The 17,293-nt window shown below is 43.3% G+C and overlaps 1 protein-coding gene across 3 annotated transcripts in view; it reads left to right on the top strand.

Annotated features, from left to right (window-relative positions):
• TNR (tenascin R) overlaps positions 1-17,293 on the top strand; it is a 429,814-nt gene that overhangs the window by 35,001 nt on the left and 377,520 nt on the right. The gene's annotated exons all lie outside the window — the stretch shown is intronic.

Genomic DNA, 17,293 nt, shown 5'->3' with positions numbered 1-17,293 from the left:
ATTCTTCTCCAAACCCCAGGAGGGTGTGGGGAAGGCTTCTCCAGGAGAGCCTGTCCCTTTGGTGGGAGCTCAAGAGAGAAAGGAAAGAGGTGGCCCTGCCTCAAGGCCAAAGCAGTTCTGTCATGAGCCCAGGGCAGAGGCCTGTGGCTATGGCTCTGCCTAAAATGGGCTTTCTATATTGCTGACTCTCTGTAAATGTAAAGTAATAAGTTATGCTGTGTTAACATTGTCCCAGCCTCGCTGCATTAAGATGGAAAATTACACCTAGGTTTAAATACACACACACACACGCGCGCGCGCGCGCGCGCGCGCGCGCGCGCGTGCGCACACGGCTCTTTGTACCTGTTCTTAGTCATTAAAATGTGTTTCTGAAGTGCTAAATTTATAGTTAATTGCACAGTTAATTTGTTATGTAGCCCTATTTTTTCTTTATAAAACACCAAACTAAAGCAAACCCAATTACTCGGAGTCTCAGAGATATCACAAAAGGAACGACTTAATTTAGTAAATAATTTTAACTTAAATAATTATTTACTGAGAGAGTTTGCTGAGTGCCTCAGGAGATTGCCTACTATTGGCCTCATAATAAACCTTCCGTGTAATTTCTGATTAATTACTTACACAAGCAACATTTTATTTACTTTGAACAAGTTGGGTTTTAAAAAGAGCCTATAAAATATCAATGAGGACACCCAGCAGCACTTCCTGGTCTTTTTTAGGCCTGTGAAAAAAATTGCCTCTAAAGGCAGATCAGCCAAATTACCTTTGGGCAGTTTGTATTTCAATGTTTCTTTATAAATTTGGGGTTTTATTCCATACCATGGCCTAAACAAATTCACTATGGTTTTTTGATTTTGGTTGGTTGTCATGTAGTTCAAGGTATCATACACAAAACAGGCACCCAAATAAATATCAGCTAAATGGAAATATGTAGTACTGCCAGTAGCAGCATTTAAAAAAAATATAAATGACTGTCAGATATTGAATAGGAATCCACATAGCATTCAGAGTATATTAAGAAAATGTAAGATTATAAGCTGGGCGCGGTGGCTCACGCCTATAATCCAGCACTTTGGGAGGCCGAGGTGGGTGCATCATGAGGTCAGGAGTTTGAGACCAGCCTGGACAAGATGGTGAAACCCCATCTCTACTAAAAATACAAAAATTAGCTGGGTGCAGTGGCACACGCCTGTAATCCCAGCTACTCTGGAGGCTGAGGCAGGAGAATCACTTGAACCCAGGAGGCGGAGGTTGCAGTGAGCTGAAATCGCGCCATTGCACTCCAGCCTGGGTGACAGAGTGAGACTCCATCTCAAAAAAAAAAAAAGAAAATAAGAAAATGTAAGATTATTAAGGTTAGATTATTAAGGTGGGTTTGGAAATAGAAAAATGGCAAAATGAGCTGATGATTTTCACTTGTTTAGAATTGAGACCTGGAATTTCGATGGTGTTTTAAAAGTGCTTTAGGGCATATGTTTATTTCTGAAATTAATGTGAGATAAGAGTGTTTTGAGAATTTTGTGTAAACTGGATATACCCTAATGTATCAGAAAAGTCATATTTAGGAGTCATCACTCCAATTTCTGATACTGTAGGCCCTGGGTGACAGGCCAGATGCAATACCAATGAGGTCACATCGTTTTGAGCTTCTCATCACTCATGGTTGCTTCTGACCTGTGCCAGGTGGGAGGAATCCCAGTCAGGCCTTCATCTCCGGTCCACAGGGAGGGCAGAATGCTACAAAAGAGCCTTGAGGATTCACCTTTTAAAACAGATCAGTCTTACTTGGAAAGTTTTTTTGTGTAGGGGGGTAAGGAGGTGGTGACTGTCTCTTCTCTTGTCTTATTTGAAGGGCTGTTTATGTAGAATTTTACCTGCGTGGCCCCAAAGTGATAGAATCTGGGCCAGTGAACGGAAGAGTCATAGGGAATGAGATTTCCATTCAGGGTAAGGTAGAAATTTGCAATAGTCCGTCAGAAGGTGGTTCCCTTGGGAGATGGTGTGTTTCTATCCTGTCTTTTCAAGCAAGAACTGGCATCCACAGTGCAGAGATGCTGGGAAAGAGCTCAGCTGGGTGGAGTAGGTGACAGCAAGGAGGCCAGTGGGTGGAGGTGGCCAGAGGAGACCCTGGTCCTTACTACACACATTTAGGATGTCTTCCTGTCATCTTTTCCTCTTCCCTGGATACCCTCTGGCTTGTTAATGTCATTCTCAATGGGTGGGGCCCAATACTCCAAATTCAGGGCAGAGTATGGAGTAGGAGTAATGATGCCATTTGATTTGGACCCCATATTTTATTAATACAGCCTAGCCTATGCCATGTCCTCCTTTGCACCTGGGCTTGACACATAACCATTTTGATATTTGGTGCTGAATTTAAAGTTAATTAAATCCCTGTGACTTCCTTATCTGAACCACTACCAAGATAGATCTCTGATATACTGACTTTATGGAATGACTTTTTTAAATCAAAACTTTATTCTGTTACATTTTATCTCATTGGTGTCAAACTAGGGTGTTATTGATTTTGATGGGGGCTGGGGGGTAGAGTGGGTTACTTTGAATGCTGACTCTCTCCGCTAGGCCTCAAGTGTACTTCCCCTTACTATCTTCTCTGGCTTGGTAAGCACATCTACATTTTTATATGAGTCAGGACCCGGCCTTGAAAAATCTTGGGAAATGCCTTTTGAGAACTTCCTTGAAGTAATACAATCACAGGCTGAAGAAGTAGAAAAGAACTTAGTGGATATCTAATTCAACCTTTTTATTATATAGATGAAGAAACTTAGATTTATCAAAGTAATAATCTTGGGTTAATGTTGTTGTTAGCCTATATTTGTTGATATCCTGGCCATGGTTTTCTGTTTTGTTCAGGAGACATTATTTTAAAAGTCTTGCTGAAATCAAGACACACTGGATCCATGGCATTTGCTATGGACGTATTATAATATGGCATTTACCTAAGACCAGTTTAACTACTTCAGCCAAATACACACACACACACACACACACACACACACACACACACGTACAGTTTAACTACTTCAGCCAAATACACACACACACACACACACACACACGGTTTAACTACTTCAGCCAAATACACACACACACACACACGGTTTAACTACTTCAGCCAAATACACACACACACACACACACACACAAAGTACAGTTTAACTACTTCAGCCAAATACACACGCACACACACACACACAAAGTACAGTTTAACTACTTCTGCCAAATACATACACACACACACACATACAGTTTAACTACTTCAGCCAAATACACACGCACACACACACACACAAAGTACCGTTTAACTACTTCAGCCAAATACACATGTACACACACACACACACACAAAGTACAGTTTACTTCAGCCAAATACACACACACACACATGTACAGTTTACTTCAGCCAAATACACACACACACACAAGTACAGTTTACTTCAGCCAAATACACACACACACACAAAGTACAGTTTAACTACTTCAGTCAAATACACACACACACACACACACACAAAGTACAGTTTAACTACTTCAGCCAAATACACACGTACACACACAGACACGTACAGTTTAACTACTTCAGCCAAATACACACACACACACACACACAAACACACGGTTTAACTACTTCAGCCAAATACACACACACACACACACACGTACAGTTTAACTACTTCAGCCAAATACACACACACACACACACGTACAGTTTACTTCAGCCAAATACACACACACACACACACACACACAAACACACGGTTTAACTACTTCAGCCAAATACACACACACACACACACGTACAGTTTACTTCAGCCAAATACACACACACACACACACACACACAAACACACGGTTTAACTACTTCAGCCAAATACATACACACACACACACGTACAGTTTAACTACTTCAGCCAAATACACACACGCACACACACACACACAAGTACAGTTTAACTACTTCAGCCAAATACACACGCACACACACACACACGTACAGTTTAACTACTTCAGCCAAATACACACACACACACACACGTACAGTTTACTTCAGCCAAATACACACACACACACACACACGTACAGTTTACTTCAGCCAAATACACACACACACACACACACGTACAGTTTACTTCAGCCAAATACACACACACACAAGTACAGTTTACTTCAGCCAAATACACACGCACACACACACAAGTACAGTTTACTTCAGCCAAATACACACACACACAGTACAGTTTAACTACTTCAGCCAAATACACACACACACACACACAAGTACAGTTTACTTCAGCCAAATACACACGCACACACACAAGTACAGTTTAACTACTTCAGCCAAATACACACACACACACACACACACACACAAGTACACACATATGCACGCACACCATTGGTTTGGCATCTGTTTTTATCTTATGGTGCTTTGAATGGACCAATTTTTCTTTCCAAAGGCTCTTAAACCATATCTTTATCTTTCTAGAATTTAGATCAATTTTCAATATAGAGAACACTTACATTTAATTTCATAAGCCTTAGAAAACAATGTAACTTCTAGATCATGGTGGTTTATTAATGTCTTTCTTCCTTTCTAATTTTTGGCAAAAATCCCTAAAATTCAATTTTAGCTACATTTTAAAATTTCTTTTAGAATTTGGGGTTTACAGTGGCTAAGTTCAAGGCTTTATACCTCCTTCAATTTCCTGAAGTCAGCCTGCTCTTCTCTAGAAGGTCTTTCTATCTGAGAGCATGGCCTCAGTACTGAAGAATGGGTGGCAGGAAAACCAGGTACCATGGAAGTTGCCATATCTGCAGGCAAGGGTGAGCCTTGCTTTTCTCAAGGAGAGCTCACACCAGACACTCACGTTTGAGACCGCCCTGCCCTTAGCCCAGCTGGAGGAGACTCTGGACTCTTGCTCTGGCCCCCATCCATTGTCTTCTTTGTATATCTGTTTTCACCTTGTTGAGGAAACAAAATATCCCCTGTCCCCTCACTTCCCTCCCCTGCCCAGACACACTGCATAGGAACCTAAAGGAAATTATCCCAAAAGACGAAGGGAGCCGTTGATAAGCCTCTGTGGGCGTCTGTGAAAGCACACATCATCTGAATGACAGGTTTGCATGTAAACAGCCGCAACTCATGAAAATAGTTTTTAATCTACTTGAAAGGCATATTCTCAGAAGGAAATCAAGCTCCCTCCAGGTGCGTGGTAGCTCTTTGAAGGAGGAGCTGCTGCAGCAAAAATATAAGCCATTAGGAGATTCTACCTTTTTGACCCTTTCTTCTCCTGCATCACCTCCCCTGCTCCTCCCCATTGGCAAAACCATCTCTACAGGGCTTTTGACTGGAGAAAGGGGGAAGGAGGAGCTGGGGGAATTACCTTCTCTCTTGGCAGATCAGGGCCAAGTTTCAGCAATGGGACGCTGAATATCTACCTAATTTTGTTTCCCATCTTTTTTCCAGACTATCCTTCTCTACGCAGACGTACCACTCCCCAATGCCTCTCCTCCAAGCCTCAGCTCTGTCCACCAAGCTTTCCAGACCCAAATCCCACATGTCTTTAACGACTCAACTTAAATCGCATCAAGTTTTGTACTTTGTGGCACAGACTAAACCTTTGACCAAAGTCTTCCTCTTGTCACAAGTTACAGTACAAAGGATGTTCAATTAAGTTACAACTCTATTATGGTAAAATGCACATAACATAAAATTGAACAGTAGTGTACTTATTAGGACATCCACACGGTTGTGAAACTATCACCACCATCCATTTCCAAAACTTTTCCATCATCTGAAACTGAAACTCTACATCCATTAAACATTAACTCTTTATTCCCCCTTCACTACATTTTAATTATATAAATAGTAGAGGAATGCATTGCAAACAATAAAATAACACAGATAGATAAAGTCCTCTTCGACTACCATACACAATAGAATAACATTGTATTGTATTGCTTCTCCATTGAGTATATATATACACACACACACACACTCAAATATATATTGTATATATACTCGATATATAGTCAAAACCATATATATATGGTTTTGTATGTAATCTTTACATGAACAACATCACAGCTCTATATATTATGCAACTACTTGCTATTTTCACTCAGTAAAACCTCTTGGAGGTCATCCCACATCAGTACCTAGAAATCTACCTTATTATTTTAAAGTATCACATAATATTCACAGTTATAGTTAGCCATTCCCCTATTTAGTAATTTTTCAGGTATTTTTATTACATATAATGCTGCAGCAATCATGTGAATGAAACAAATACACTCTTGAGTTTCTCAAGAGTAGATACTCAAAACGATTGCAGGGTCCTAGGATATGCATACTTCTAATTTTGAGAGAAGCCATTGGGTTACCTTCCAAAGCGGCTGTATTAGTTTCTAATCCAACCAACAGTACACAAAAGTATCTGCTCCTCCATGTTCTTCAACATTTGATGCTGAATTTATCAAGCAGTTACTTTCTGTCTGGCATGTTCTGAACATTAAGTGTATGAAATCGTTTAATGTTTGTAACAACTCCAGAAGGTGGGTGTTGATATTATTAACCCTCTGCAGTTTTAGTGAGGTTAAGAACCTTGTCTTCGGGCCTACATTGGCAATTGGTAGCCAGGATTTAGACTCAGCTTGACTTCAGATCCTATACCCCTATATGCTGTGCTGTTTTATCTGACTGCTGCCCGTCTGAGGGGTTAAACATGGTGTGTCTTCTGGGTGTTTTAATTTGCACTTTGTGATGGCTTGTTTGGGGAACATCTTTTCATATGTTTATTGGTCATCTATATTTTCTATTTTGTGATTTACCTTGTCATATCTTTTGCTCATTTTTCTATTGGGCGGTTTATTGATTGGTAGTTTAAGAAATGCTGTTCTGACTTCTTTGGGGAACGATCATATTTATATCTTAATTAAAATCATCAGTACAGCCAAGTGTTAACTGAGCCTAGACCCTACCCTAGCTGTAAAATGCAGGACATATGAAATTCAAATATCCTTGTATACATTTAAGAAGTTTTCATAGAAACATAAACATTGATTTACTCATTCACTGGATACTTTTTCTAATTGAATGATGCCTCTGAACCAAGAACTGTGCGAGGTATAGGAAAAACTATTAAAGTTTGCAAAGGGTGCAAAGGAACATCACAGTTCACAGAAGGCTTAGTAGAGATCTTATTAGAAACAAAGAGCTATTAACCTTTACAGTAAATTGATCTATAATGAATGCATTACTAATTGTGTTCACCTGCTTTTGCCAACTGCCTTCTACTGAAAATATGTAGACTATCAATTAACCAACATAAGAATCTGCCAATGTAAATATTTTTAATGTTTAGATATCATTAGCCTATCAGAGAAGAAACTACTCTCAGAGAATACTTATTTTGGTCTTCCCTCCCTTCCATTTTTTTTTACTTCTTTCCTTCCTTCTTTCATTTAAAAAAATTTCGTGGAATGTTGAAATATGGTGTTCTGTATAGAGCAGATGCTAAGAATTGTGGATGGATATTTTGCATTACTATATTTGAGCAGGAAACTGAAAACTTTAGGAATAACTGTGCTTTTTAAATGGAGGCAGATCCAAAGGATTTTACGTGTTTCAAACACAGTTTTACCCTGAGCAGAAAGATATCTACATCCTCATTTGGTATTGATCCAGAACATTCCCAAAATGAGGAACATTTAATGGCTCCAGATGTTTTTCTATGTGTATTGGGCAGGTGCAGCCACATCTAACCCCAAATCTTGTGGCACTGTAGTGCAGACACTGCCATTCGGATGGAAACGTTTTCTTCCTTGAAGCTCTTTGTGGTAACTGCTCTGTGTACACACACACACCTGCTGTGCCTAGAGGTAGGATTGCTTCTAGTGTGCTCTGACTCTTTACCCAATTTCAGCATGGGATAACCAGACACTGCCTCCTCCCCATAGTCATTTTCCTGCCCCTCATCTACCAAGAGTCTGAGTCCAGGCTGTTTGGCACCTGCCAAGGATGCCTTTCTTCCTGTCTGTGGGTCTGGAGGCTGGAAGGTGCTCATGGATCCAAAAATCAATGTTTCTGGGACTCTCTTTCTTTGGAGCACAAAGAATGCTGACTGGGTGACAACTCAGAGGCAGCATGTCAGTCTAAGAATAGCTAGGGGCACTGAACAGGCATCTCAGTGGGCGGGGCGGAGCTGAGGAGCTGCCTCTGATTTGCCTGTATTTGCTTGCTGCTCCTCACCAAGCGCAGGCTCCTAAACCACAGAGCAGGGTCCCAGTGTGTGGTCATTTAGCACACATGGAAGGTACAATAACCACAGAATGTGTCTCAGAGTCACCCATAGAGTATCTTCGTTTGGAAAAAAACATCCCTGGAAAATAAGTAATTTGACTTGCCCTTTATAGAAGACAAAAATAATTAAGGGACAAGACTGTTTAATCAGTGTGTCAGCAAATAAAATTGATTCAGCATCCATTGTGTTACAGAGAGCTCTTTGCACTCCACTATAAATTGACTGCCAAATATCTGTGTTCTGGAGCCTCTAACCTGGAGAAAGGAGATGTGGCTTAAGTTCTCTGATTGGTTCTTCTTATATTTTAATGTGCATGCAAATCACCTGGGGATCCTGTTAAAATGCACATTGTGACTCAGTAGGTCTGGCTGGGTCCCAGAGGCTGCATTGCTTGCTAACCAGCTCCCTGGTGCTGCTCCTCCTCCAACTCTCCAGAGTGGCTGAAAACCCTGCTCTCACCCAATGCTGGAATTTCTTCTTAATCAGAAGCATTATTAATACAATTGAAAGAATGGTGAATTGAGTGTCACTATATCTGGGTTCTGGCTCAGCCGCTCATTAGTGGGTAGACTCTCCCTCCTCCGTAGAAGCCACATTCCACTTTATTATTTGCCCAACTCTAACCTCATCCCTAGCCTCCAAAAGCCCCCTTGTTGTGGGTGCATCCAGTGTGAACTATGCCAGCCAGCTGGGGTTGAGGAACCAGGACTTACTGGCCTAAGACTTTGCTGTCAATGGCCTTGCCTTTGGAAGGTGTGTTTTGTTTGTCTTGTTTTTTTTTAGAAGACTATTTTGATGGTAATGCACTGGGGACTTATTCGAGGCCACCAGGAGAAGAAATGGTGGGTGGGGCAAGTGGGTCTGTGAGCTCCATTTTGATGGTGAAGAGAGGAGAGCAGGAACAGGAATCATGAGAGGCAAGAGCACAGCAAGAGGGAGAAAGTATAGGGAAGGAAAGAAAAGGAAAAGGAAAAAAAGAAACTGCAAAGGCAAAAAGCAATAGATTGTGTTGTGGAGGGGAGTAACTGGAGCATGAGCCAGTGTTTTGGCAGCAGGCATAAAAGGACAGGGATTTTGAGAGGTGGCACAAAAATGACATGCTAGGCCTTGTGGAGGATGTGGAGTGAAAGGAATTGCAGAGGCAAAGAGCAGTCAAGGGTGCATTTTGTGGTGAAAGTGCAAACTGCCAGGGGCTGAAGATGGGTATTTATTTGGATGGCAGGCCTGAGAAATCAGGCTCGAGGAGGAGGACAAAGCCTTTGAGTGAGGTAAGGTTTTATGAAGGCTGAATTTTCAGGTGTCAATGAGTAGAAAATGTGAGACAGAGAATCTGGTGGGTCATGAAGAATACTAAACAGATGGAAGAAAATAGCCCTTCAGTGGAGACCTGGAGTCTGCTAGTGTGGGCGGAGGAGTGACAAATGGGACCCAAGAGGACCCCTGGTCCTACCTCCATGGTCAGCTGATGTATGGAACACTGTGCCCTCATCCTCTCCAAGCTTAGCTCCTGCTTGTTTGAACAGTGGAGGCTGGGCATGAGCTTGGCAGGTAGCATGTACCATGCACCCTCTCCAAAGACACAGAAACTTCTTAGAAGTTAAGTCAGTCTGGAGACTGCAGCTATGCCTAAAGCAAACCAGGGGGCTGCATGTTGCCTACCTGCTTCTCTCGAGATGATCTCAGCACCCAGGTCTTAGCAAAGGACAAAAAAGCTCAGGATAGTGAGTTTAAGAGCAGTGATCCCACTCCTGAGCTGGGTCCCGCAGCTACGATAATGTGGCATCCGTCAGAAGGTGCTTCATATAACTCTTAAGTGTGGGCAGCATAATTGACCATGGGGAAAGCTTCTGGACTGTGAAACCCATTGCTGTGTTAGCTCAGCCATGACTGGATGTGTCAGGGAGGCTAAGACAGGGCTGTTCCTGGGACAGGAACTCCTCTGACAGTTACCTTTAGCTAGAGGACTCACTGACAGCCTTGCCGAACCTTCGAGCCTTTCTAGAACTGCATGGCTTTCTAGGATGCTTCCACCCAACCTGCCCCCCCACCGCCTTTCACTTGGAATAGTGGTAGTCCGGCAGCTGTCCCAGCCTTACCTACTCCTTCCCCATTCCCTCTCACATAGATACTTCCCTTGATGAAGGTCTCGTGTATTCAATCCTTCTGGGTCTTGGAGGACACAGACTAACACAAGTGGAGGCCAGTGGGGAGGAGGATAGAAGCCAAATTTGTATCAGTTAATGATATAAATACCAGGAGGGGAGAGGATTCTTGGAAATGCACACAAGCTGAAGAGAAGGAGCTGAGGCCAAGGTGTGGAGATATCAGGGAAGAGGATTCTGGGCACTGCCCATTCCCATACTCATACCCTGGAACCTTTTGCTGCTGGTTTCTCTGGCCCTTCCACAATCCCTGTTGTAAGACTTTCAGCCTCTGACCACCACCACCTTCTGTCCATCCAGCTTACTCCTCTGTATCCCCACTCCAATGGCTTCCACCTTACTCAAATAGACAGCCCATGGGCCCTGCCTGCCAACTTTAACTGTCCCTCTCCCATCTTGCCGTGCCCCTCCGTGGCCTGCTTGGCCCTCACTGGTTATTATCATCTCTCCATGCATCAGCACACTCACTCTCTCAACCCTCTTCCACTGCACTGGCTGGCAAATCTCCAACCTCCGTTAAAGCCAGCTCTCCACCTACTCCACACTCGCACGAATGCAACTGACAATGGCTAGCGGAGAAAAAAATATCCACGACGTTACGTTAAACTTTACGGTCACAAACCTCACGTCAGCCCTCAGCTCCGGCGGGCAATGCCACTCTAACTTTCCTGTCCATTCCCTCTCCCACATACGATTTCTCACTTTCTCTTTTCTCAGACAGCTTCTCTCCCTTTCACGGTTTTCTCTTTCTCCATAATGCTGACTCCATTCTTCCAGCTACTCAGGCTAAAATCTTGAAGTCAGCCTGGATTCTTCTTTTTTTCACATCCTGCATCCAAGACATTAGCAAACCCTGCTGGCTCCACCTTTTAAGCAGCTCCAAAATCAAACCACTTCTTATCGCTTCCGCTGTCTCCATCACCTTGCGCCTGGGCTGCTGTGGTGCCTCCTAATTGGTCTTCCTGCTTCCTTCTGATCTTGCCTCCCCACCCCAGTCTATTGTTAACACAGCAGCCGGAGTGATCAAATTAGATCATACCGTTTTTCTGCTGACAACCTTCCCATAACTTTCTAGCTCACTTAGAGTAAAAACCAAAGTCGTTATGATAGAAGGCCCGCAGGCTCTGCCTCTCGTTGCTCCCGACACCACCTCTTATTTCCCACTGGCTTTGCTCTTTCCACTGTAGCCTCACCCATCAACCTTCCTTGACCACCCTGCCCCTGCCCACTGGCCTTCTCACCATCTCTCAGACATGCCAAGGACATCAGCACCTTTGCACTCACTGTCCCCTCTGCATAGAACCCTCTTTCCCCACTGCTGAATTCTTTGGTTCCTTCGTGTGTGCTCTTCAGTGTCACCTTTTCGATTTGGCCTCCCCGGCCCCGCCATATGGAAGGGCAAAGGCTTTCCCCCACCCCCGGCACTCTATCCTCTTACTCTGCTTAGTGCATTCTCCTTTCTTGGCACAGAGCGCCACCTGACATGTGGCGTGTTTGACTGTTCGTTGTTTGTCTTCCTAAGCTAGATTGTAAGTGCCACCGGGGTAGTGTCCCTGCTCACACACTGGTGCACAATACATAGTTACGAGATTATGGAATGAATGGAAGTTAAAGGAGGGAATGGGGTCCAGCTAATGAGAGACATACAGAGAGTAGGTTCAGACCACAAAAGGATGTTCTCAGGGGGAATATTTTGGTGGGGAAGGCAAGAAACCCAGGGTAGAGTTGAAGAGGTTCTCATGATGGAAACGCAGGGCTGACTCTGAAGTCAGGAGTCCTTCCACGAAAACCAAGCTGCCTTTCTAAGCCTTAGTCCCCTTACCTGCAGAATGAGGATGGGAGTGGCCTGCTTCCCCGGGTTATTGTGAGGCTCACATGGGATGGTGCTGGGGTGAGGCCTGGCATTTGGTGGGGGCTCAGGAGGGTCAGCTGGGCCTGAATCAGGCCCATAGGAGGGTCGGGTCCCCCTGTGCCCTCCCAAGTGGAACTGAGGCTGAATATCAGCCACGATTTGCTCCTTACAGAACTAATTAGATCGTGGAAACCCATCTCAGTTGAGGGGAAGGGTCCATAAGGGCACACAGTTGCAGGACTTGAAATCACAGTGCAGTAAAGAAGGAAAGGATGGGGCTGGGAGTGAGGTGGAAGGCACAGTCAACCTGTTGGGGGGCTGGGCGGGGACTTTGCAGTCTCTGTCTGTAGCCATAGGAAGGAGCAACCTTAAGGGAAACAAGTGTATTTCTGTATTCAGAACACTGACATTGCTCCAGAAAAAAACGAGAGGCGATTATGCAGGAAGGGAATTGAGTCTGTCAGGAGCTTCAAGAAAGAAAGGGAAAAAAAAGACGTAGAAAGGAGCTGTTTGTTGCTCTTTGTTCAGGTTTTTATCTCAAGAGTCTGTTTATAGAAATGTTCTCTCTTGGCTGGCCTCTTTCACTGCAGCTTGGACGCTCTGCCCCCTCTCCCTCCCCACCTTGCTCCTGTTTGAATTAAAGCTCTTTCCTTGATTAAATAATGAATAAAAGCTCTTCTCAAGCCTGATTTTGCTGGTCCTAGGGAGAAATTACAGATATATGTACATACATATACATGCAAAATAGCCTGAGATAAAGAGGCTTGGGATAAACAGTTTTCTGGTTTTCTTTTTCTTTTAAAGAAATGTCATTCATAAACTACACTCACAAACAACACAAATTTAAACCAGGGCAAACCAGCCTAAGTGCAGCTAAATAGTTTGACTTAACAAAGTTATTGGATTTAAAAGCATTTATTTTCGTTTAAAATTATGATATTCACTTTTAAAATGGGTTAGGGCCTTCTCCCGTAGGGTTTCCGTCTCAGGCAGGTACTGAGCTCTGTGTATTACTGTCTGTGCTAGGCAGGATTATCCAATTTGTAACCAATGTTTTTATTTGGCTTTCTTTCTTAAGGCTCATCAATTAAGGCAAAACCATCTGCACAGCCACGATATCTTCAGTCCAGAGGACTGGCCTTGCCCATTTTCTCCCTGCCCACCCTGCTCTCCACTTGCTAAACCTCTCTAATCATATCCTACAGCTGTGGAAGGGAGGAATGGCACTCCGAGCTGGCCCACTCGTTTACCTGTGGGTGCTTTACCCTTTTATCTGTTCTAGATTGAGCCCTTAAGTGTTGACACACAAAAAAACAAATACTAGAGGAAGTCTTATTTAATGGCATAAAATGAGCAAATCATGTACAGATTTCTGAGCCTTGTTCACTCATGTTTAGCTACAGATTGGTTAACAGTATTCGTAAATTCACAGAAGATCCGGCAGCCGGAAGACTAAATAGAAGCACAATTCTGAAATGAAGGACTTGCTCCCATGCACATATTGGCTAATAGTCATCTGTTCATTCATCCATATATCCATCCATCCAACAATTATGTATTCAATGACTGTATTATACAGGCACTGGAAACACAAAGATTAGTAAAAACAGCACCGTGTCTGGCCTTGAGGAGCCTGAAATCTGGTGAGGAATATAGATATCAATCCAATAATCACCCTAATGAACAAATAATAATGAACTGAGGAAAGCATTCTGAACGAAAAGAACATAGTTTAATAAAAACATATTACTGGAGTGGAGTCAGAAAAGATTTCTCTGAAAAATTAATGCTTGAAAGCGATCAAGAGAATGAGTAGGACTCAAATAAGGAAGAATGTAGGGTGCATTCTAGAAGGAGGGGTTTAAGGAGCATAGGGAATTTGAGGACCAGCAAGAAAGGAGATGAGTCCGGAGCACAGAGAGCAAGGCAAGAGTGATGAATGACAAGCCTAGAAGAATAGACTCAAGCTGTACTAATTATCTATTGCTGCATAACAAATTGCCCTAGAATTTAGCACCTTAAAACAACAAATATTTATTATCTCATAGTTTCTGTGGGTCAGGGATTGTGGAGCAGCTTAGCTGTGCAGTTCCGATTCAGGGTCTCTCTTGAAGTTGCAGTGAAGACACTGGCAAGAGCTGCCATAACCCGCAGGCTTGTCTGGGACCCCAGGGTCTACGTACAGGAGCTCTCACTTACATGGCTGTGGGCAGGAGGCTTCAGTCCTCACCTTGTGGACTCTCCATTGGGCTCCTTTAGAATCCTCATGACATGGCAGCTGGCTTCCCCAAGAGCAAGGGATCCAAAAAGGAGAGCAAGCGGGAAGCCCTAATTCCTCTTATGTCCTAATCTGGAAGTTACACCATATCCCTTGTACCATGTTCTACTTGTTAGAGGGGAGCCAGTAAGTGCAGCCCACACCCAAGGGGAGGAGAAAGAGCTCCACCTTTTGAAGGAGGAGTATAAAAATATTCATAGACATATTTTAAAACCACCACAAAAGCCAAGAGGATGTTATGCAAGAGATGTGTTTGTTTGCTAGGGCTGCCATAATAAAGTTCCACAGACCGAGTGGCTTAAACCATGGATATTTACTTTCTCATGGTACTGGAGGCTATAAATCTGAGACCAAGGTGTCAGCAGGGTTGGTTTCTTTGATTCTCCTCCCCTTGGATTGTAGATGTCTTCTTCTCACTGTATCTACACATGGCCTTCTTTCCCTGACTGTACCCTAATCTCTTTTTATAAGAACATCAGCGATAGGAGATTAGGGCCACTCCAATGACCTCACTTTAACTTAATTGTCTCACTAAAGCCCCTATCTACAACTAAGAGCACATTCCAAATACTGGGCAGGGTAGGATTTCAACAAGTAAATTTTGAGAACACAATTGAGCCCACAGGGATTTTGGTATTTATTCTTAGAGCAACAGAAAAGTACTAGAGTAATTTAAGCATAGGGGTAGCACTATTTGCATTTAAAATTTCCTCTGGTTGCAATGTGGGATCTGATTGGACAGGAAACAGAGTGAAATTCAAAAATGTATTTACTTGGATGCAAAATTGTTAAGACTTTGGATAGACTGAATACAAAGGGCAAGAACAAGGGAGGTCAGTGATGAAGGCTGGATTTCTGGCTTGAGCCACTGAATGGGGATAAAGCTAAGGGTGATGATGCTTTATCTCTAGTGAGATAAAGAATGATGGAACAGATTCAGGTTCAGAAGTGATGGTAGGGAGACTGTGAGTTTGTTCTGGTTGTAAGGTGTTGAAGGGCCTGGAGGTCAACCAAGTAGGGATATCCCTTGGGATACCGTATGGTTCTTTGTTGTAAGACTGAGAGGAAAATTCTGGACTGTAAATATTAGTCTCTGAGCCATTGGCAGAGAGGTGGTGTCTGAAGAGAGGATATGGGTAAAACTGGACAAAAATACAACATGACTAAGAAGAGAAAGTATCCTGGAGCTGAGCCTCAAAGAACTCTGGCACATGCAAACATCAGATTTTGAAGGCTTATTCTTCCATTTTTTTACATACACTCAATTTAAAGGCATTCCTCAGCTAAGTCTTTATAGAATTTGATGTTATATATATGAATAAGTTAGGGGCAAGAGAGCAGTGGAAATTTACTTCAGCATGGTCCATGATTTTATTGTACAGAAAGTTATTGCCCATTATCCCTAGTACTGGACACATGAAAGGAGGCTGACTTCTCTATGTCATGCATGTATACACATTGCTGGAAATGAGATCAAATCAGATGAGACTGGGCACATTCAGGGTGGTATGGCTATAGACATGAGATCATATCAAAGCATTCTCAGTCCTATGTGGCAAATTTTAGAACAGTCAACTGTAGAACACAGTGTTCGCCTCACTCCTGTCCCTCTTCTGAGTCAGGAATGGCCAGGAGAGGAGCCATTGTGAATGGCTCCCACTGTAGTTGGGAGGAGCCCACTGTAGTTGGGCTTCTGGGAGACCTAGGAGGAGGGAGGGAAATTAATCATCCAGGTCTCCTTGGATAACCACATTTCCCACCTGTGACACAGGGGATGCTCTATGGAGATGGGGCTCCAGGGCCCTGGTAAACAGGTAACCAGATTGTCTTAGAAGAGGATTTCTCTTGGGAGACAGTTTGTGTTTGTAAACTGTTATAGTTAATTTGATGTCACACATGTGATTGGGCACCTTCTCTGTGTCCAACACACATGTAGTACAGGCTACAAGAGAGACAGGTGGATGAAGGAGGGTGTTTGAGAAATAAAAGAGAAGTGAGAAGTGTGGCCACTGCAGCCTCAGACTCCTGAAGAGGTAACAGAGAGCAAGCTGGGATTGTGTCTGATGAAGCAGTAGGAAGCTTCGCACTTTGGGAAATAAGTCTCTTTTGTTCAAAGACTGTGCCCTCATTACCTCTAACATTCTGTATAGTTTACAACTGTTTATCATGTTTGTAGTTTATTGTCTGTGTCCTGTCACTTGAATAACTTCACAAGTGCAGAGGTCTGTCTGTTTTCCTCAATGGTGTATTTCAAGCTCCTGGAACAGTGGCTGTACAGAGTAGATGTTCGATAAGTATTTGTTGGATGAATGAATGAATTCCCAATTCTGTGAAGCAGGACTGATGTGGTTCTCCCTGCCTGTGGTGTTGGCTTCCTGCACAGGTCCTCACCACTGCACAGAGCAATGTGTAATAAATAGTCCCTCTTTACCCTATTTGTCTCTGTTTGTCTGCACACATTGAAGGAAGGTAGGGCCTATTCTATGGCCTGTGGAGTTCATGACTATTCTTCCGAAGTCTCCCACTGCTCTTCTCATGAGACCTTCCTCTCCCTCCCCGATGAGTGGATCCATTCAGGGCAGTAACTCCTCTGGCCACCTCTCCACTGCTTACTCCCGCTTAGGCCTCAGTGAGACTGCTCTTTGCCCATGGTGTTCTCTCAACTGTGCTTGGGAAA

The sequence above is a fragment of the Aotus nancymaae genome, unplaced genomic scaffold (genome assembly GCF_030222135.1).
Source record: "Aotus nancymaae isolate 86718 unplaced genomic scaffold, 86718_ANA_hifiasm-v0.15.2.pri h1tg000108l, whole genome shotgun sequence".
Classification (NCBI taxonomy): Eukaryota; Metazoa; Chordata; class Mammalia; order Primates; family Aotidae; genus Aotus; species Aotus nancymaae.
Note: the sequence above shows the minus strand (reverse complement) of the source record. Positions and strands in the feature narration are given on the sequence as shown.